We start from the raw sequence: 6,259 nt of genomic DNA, 5'->3' as shown, positions 1-6,259 counted from the left end.
ATGGATTTAATGAACAGGGTTTGTAATCCGTTCCTTGATAAATCTGTAATAATGTTCATAAATGACATTCTGATTTATTCGAAAAGCCAAGAAGAGCATGGCAGACACTTGTGAGAAGTGTTGGAAGTCTTGAAGAAGGAGAAGTTGTATGCAAAGTTCTCCAAAATGTGATTTTTGGATTAGAGAAGTCCAATTTTTGGGTCACGTGGTCAACCAACAAGGTATAATGGTTGATCTGGCAAAGATTGAAGCTGTGACAAAGTGGGAGCATCCGAAGAGTCCCACGGAGATCTGAAGCTTTTAGGATTAGCCGGATATTACCCGAAGGTTTATCCAGGGCTTTTCTTTGATCTCTAGTCCATTAACAGCTTTGACCCACAAAGGAGCCGTTTATGCTTGGAATGATAAGCACAGAGAAGCTTTCGAGTTGCTAAAGAAGAAGTTATGTGAGGCACCGATTTATCTCTACCCGATGGAGTTGAATACTTCGTTGTTTATAGCGATGCGTATAGGGTTGGATTGGGTTGTGTTTTGACCCAAAGAGATAAGGCGATCGCATATGCATCTTAACAGCTAAAAGAGCATGAAAAGAACTACCCGACTCACGATCTGGAGTTGGCAGCAGTAGTTTTCGCTCTAAAAATATGGAGCCATTACCTTTATGGCACGAAGTGCAAACTTTTCATTGATAATAAGAGTCTCCAATATCTCTTTAGTCAGAAGGAATTGAATATGAGGCAACGACGCTGGCTAGAATTACTTAAACACTATGACTGTGAGATACTTTACCATCCCGGTAAAGCTAATGTTGTTGCTGATGCTCTCAGTCGGAAAGTCAATCTTGAAAGAAAGAGGCCAAGAGCGTTGAGAATAGAAGTTGTCTCGACCATCGTGGAAATTATAAAGAAAGCTCAAGAGGAAGCTTCTAAGAAGAATGACCGAAAGGAGGAACGTTTTGGAAAAATATTGGTGTTCGGTATAAACAGTCATGGAATGAAGGTGTTCCAAGATTGGATTTGGATACCTAACACAGGAGGAGTCAGAGATCTTCTGATGGAAGAAGCTCATAAGACCATGTACTTGATTCATCTCGGTAGCAGTAAAATGTATAGGGACCTGAAACCCTACTACTGGTGGCCGACGATGAAGCTTGATGTTGGAAAGTATGTGGCCGAGTGTGTGACTTGTGAGAGGGTAAAGACACAACATCAGAAACCGTACGGGAGTTTAGAACCATTGCCTGTGCCTGTGGGTAAGTCGGAAGACATTGCTATGGATTTTGTCACTAAACTGCCCAGAACGAAAAGTGGTCACGACATGATTTGGGTGGTCGTTGATCGATTCACTAAGAGTGCGCATTTCATAGCAGCCAATGAGAAATGGTCTATGGAAAAGCTTGCGAATTCTTACGTGAAGGAAATTGTGAGGCTTCACGGTGTTTCGTTAAGGATTGTGTCATATCATTACAGTCGTTTCACCTCACGATTTTGGAAAAGTCTACAAGTGGAATTGGGTACCAAGTTGTGTTTGAGTATAACTTACCATCCACAGAATGATGGTCAGAGCGAACGAACGATACAAACACTTGAAGATATGCTGAGAGCATGTACCCTGGAATTCCAAGGTTATTGGGATGAACATTTACCTTTGGTAGAATTTTCCTACAATAATAGTTTCCACTCGAGCATTAAGATGGTACCTTATCAAGCATTGTACGGACAGAAGTGTCGTACGCCGTCTTGTTGGCTTGAGGCTGGGGAAAAGCAGTTTATGGGACCGGAGATAGTCCATCAAACAGCTGAAAAGTTGAAAATAATTAGAGAAATAATGTTAGCTGCTCAGGATCGTCAAAAGAGCTATGCTGACAAGAAAAGACGATCGGTAACTTTTGAAGTTGGGGATTCGGTCTTACTTAAAGTCTCGCCGTGGAAGGGACTTATAAGATTTAGTAAAAGGGGAAAGTTAAGTCCAAGGTTTATTGGACCGTTTAAAGCTCTTCAGAGAATAGGGAACCAAGCTTACAAGCTCGAACTACCAGAAGAACTGAATGGGATTCATAACACGTTTCACGTATGTTATTTAAGGAAGTTCACGGGAGAAGTTCACGATATGATTCCACTTTAGGATTTGAGAATCGATGAGAACAAAAGGTTGATTGAAGAACCAGAGGCAATCGTTGACTGAAAGACTAAGAAATTGCGACGTAAGATGGTTGAGTTAGTGCTTGTCCGTTGGAAACATGCGAATGGGCCAAATCTCACCTAGGAAACGGAGAGTGACATGTTGAGTCGCTATCCGCATTTGTTTGTTGATGTGTGATTCTGGGGACGGAATCATCCTAAGCGGTAGAGAATTGGAACGCCCACGTTTCCAGGCTAGGGATTATTGTCAATGTAATAGTCTAGGTTAACCCTTGTAACTCTTTTTTTTTTGAAGTATTAGTGATGAAATATTTGAATATTATGTGAATTATGTGTTTATTTTCTTAATTATTATAATTTAATGAATTAAAAATAAAATAAGCGTCAAAATTAAAGTGTGAGATAAGCCCGATATCTTTTCATGAAGATGTAGTGGTTGAAACAAGGATTCCGGACATATATAGAATGCCGAAATTCAAGTTATAACGAAGAAGTTATGACATGTCGAAGTTTCGCGAAAGAACCGACGACGATGAATGACGTAAAAAGTGAAATTTACGATAGAGAGATATTTAGCCTTAGTGATCTAAATCAAAGTCATAGACTACGTTAAACTGAGAACGTGCATAAAAAGAACGCCCAAATCTGACTTCGTATGAGGAAGTTATGATTTTTCGAAGTTTCGACTTAGCAGTATGCAGCCAGAATACTCGATTTGAGATCGACCGAATTTTATCCGAAACAATCTAAACGAGGATAGATGATCTCGTCGATAGTTGTCCAACGGTAAAAAGACAGATGAAAACAGACGTCGGATGAAGAAGTTATGAATTTATAACGGAGTTTTCCTGTCCAGGCCTAGTAAAAATAAATAATAAAAAATAAATTCAAAATTAGCCGACGGAGTCTGAACGAAATTTGTAGAGCATAGTCTCACCTACATGTGGATATAAAGAACGTCGAAAACGGAGCTCGTATGTGAAATTTATGAATTTTTGAAGATCATGGCACGCATACCAAAGCTTATCCGAAGCGTACGCCCAACGTAACCAAGATTACAACCAGCGTACTGAGTACGCCCAACGTACTTGGAAATTACGCCGAGCGTAATCCCATACCCAACAGCCTATAAATAGAAACCTAGATCAGCCATTTTCTTTGCTCATTTTCTTTCTTTCTCTCTAGTTTTTTCCTCGATTTGCGTGCCAATTATATCCCGAAGCCCTGGTATCATTCCCGAGCCCCGAAGCAAGTTACGAAGCCCCGAGGATCCCGAGAAGTAAGATTCCCGAGCCGAAGCTCTGCGCGAGAGGAGCCTGGTTTTTGTGAAGATCTACCGAAGAATACTACTTCAGCAAGTCGTAGTGTTGTCCGATCATCTTCTGATCAAGTGAGTGTATAGTCCCTTTCAATACACGATATTATACAAGTAATCGTTGAATGTATTTAAGAATACGGGTTGTGTGAGGGTATTATTATTACCTTCTAACACATAGACTTATATGATTCTCCTTGAAATTTATTGTTATGTGTTTACGTATTACTTGCTATTTGGATGGAGTATTGAAAGAGCATGTTATACAGTTTTTTTTTTAAATTATGTATAAAACATGTATATTTTTATCTACTAATATGTTGGGTAGAACATTGGTAGACAGTTGGTGAGCAATGAAATAAATTGATGAGAGGCCTCGTTATTGGTGTTATTCTAGTCATTCAGCAGAGTATGAATGACGACCATGGACTATTCTAGACTGTCCAGTGAAACACTGGCATGATCATAACCTGTAGGTGTTGTGGGCTTGATGTCCACCGGTGTACTCTAATCCCCCTCATGGTTGCCTTTAGGACACTTATTGTTGAGGAAGCCCCTCTGCAGTAATGTCCACCCCGATGAAAATCCTAGATTAGGTCCCTTGATATAGATGTTATTCTAGGGACGTAAAGTGAGGATAACGGGAATGGGTAATCGGGTTATTGTTGATTGTTGAATTAAATATAATTATTTATTGTGGGTTGAAAACCCTATATGCTCACCAGGCTCCTAAGCCTGACCCACTCAGTTTATTTTTATTACAGGAAGTGGCGCAAGGGCATAAGATGGATGAATTATCAAGTTGTTTTGTTTACAAGTTTGTATATGTATTTATTTGTTGAATGACTTGTAATGTTATCGTTTATGCTTTATGGTCTGTATCGGAACATGACATCCCGATTTTTGATTATGAAATGAAATTATATTTCTTTATGAGATGTTTTGATAAAAAAAAATCTATTTTATCATGTTTTGTTTTTGGGGACAAATTCCACACCTCTTTTAAAATCAAAAGAATTTACTCTGTAAATTTTTAAAAAGCATAAATGAAATCGGTCTTTTCTGGGCGAAATTTTGGGGATGTCACAGAAACAAGGTATGGGGATTGATTCCTACACCAAAGGATGCATCTGTACTTGGACTGAAATGGGTATTTCGAAACAAAATAGACAAGGAAGGGAATTTCATTCGTAACAAAGCAAGGTTGGTTGTGAAGGGATATTGTCAAGAAGAAGGGATAGACTACAAAGGGACCTTCGCTCCAGTAGTTAGATTGGAATCTGTAAGAATCTTTGTAGCTTATGCTGCTCACAAGAACTTTGAAGTATATCAAATGGACGTCAAGTGTGCATTTATGAATGGAGAATTAGAAGAAATGGTGTATGTAGAGCAACCACCCGATTTTGTGAACGAGAAGTATCCAGATCATTGCTACATTCCGGACAAGGCAGTTTATGGTCTGAAGCAAGCACCAAGAGCATGGTATGAAACATTAACTCGATTTCAAAAAATGTCAAAGTTTAAACAAGGCTCGGTTTACCCAACCTTCTTTCGTAAGAAAGAGGGTGACCACCTTATGATTGTTCAAATTTATGTCGATGATATCATCTTCGGTTCCACGAATCCTGGCGTAACAGCAGAATTCAGAAAGTTGATGGAGACTAAATTTGAAATGAGCTCAATGAGTCCAATTAACTTCTTCCTTGGCTTAAATATTAGACAGGGACCTGAAGGCATTTTAATAATCAAGAGGCTTACACGAAGACCTTGCTTGCTAAGTTTGGAATGTTGGGAGACTCAAAAGTGAAGGTTCCTATGGCGTTTGGCACGAAGTTAACACCTTCTCTAGACAAATCGGCTGCTGACATGACACTCTATCGTCAAATGATAGGGTCCTTGATGTATCTAACAGCTAGTCGACCAGACAATGTTTTATGTTTGTTATTGTGCCAGGTTTCAAGCTAATCCACGCGAACCTCACTTGTTAGCTATGAAGAATATCTTTCGTTATTTAAAGTGAACCTCTTATCTCGGTCTATGGTACCCAACAAAATCAAGATTCTTTGTTCAGGCATTCTCTGATGCTGATCTAAGAGGATGTGGATTGGACCGAAAGAGCACTACTGGAGGATGCCAGTTCCTTGATGACAAACTTGTCAGTTGGCAATCGAAGAAACAAACCTGTGTGTGTCTTTCTACAACCGAATCAGAGTATATAGCTGCATCATCATGTACATCACAGGTCATTTGGATACAAAGTCAACTTCGAGACTATGGCCTGAACATGAAGAAAAATCCATTATATTGTGACTCTGAAAGTGCAATAAGGATATGTCACAACCTAGTGCAACACTCCAAAACGAAACATATAGCACTGAGGTCTCATTTTATTAAGGATCACGTGGAAGACAGTAATGTTGAAATACATTTTGTAAGAACCACTGATCAATTAGCTGACATCTTTACAAAAGCCTTGCCTGAAGCAAGTTTTAATAAAATCTTACAAGGCTTAGGAATGATCGAAGTTGAATTTGTACCAAAATCGCTTTCTCCTCATTAAAAGTTGGAAGCGAAATAGAGCAAATGTTCGGTCTATTTCGAGTCCTGATTTTCCGGGAACCGAAATGAACCGAACGCTCGGTCCTTTTCGCCTCTTATATTATGGTGACTTTTCGGTTGTACCTTTTGTACACTTTATTGTATCTTAATTTATTTTATGTTTTCTTCTTACTTTTCATAAAATCCAAAATTTCATAAAATCCAAAAATATATTTTTTTTTAATTTCACAAACTCCAAAAATAT

The sequence above is a fragment of the Lactuca serriola genome, chromosome 7 (assembly GCF_051521515.1).
Source record: "Lactuca serriola cultivar US96UC23 chromosome 7, Lser_US96UC23_V15, whole genome shotgun sequence".
In the NCBI taxonomy this organism is placed as follows: domain Eukaryota; kingdom Viridiplantae; phylum Streptophyta; class Magnoliopsida; order Asterales; family Asteraceae; genus Lactuca; species Lactuca serriola.
This window is presented reverse-complemented; position numbering follows the sequence as displayed.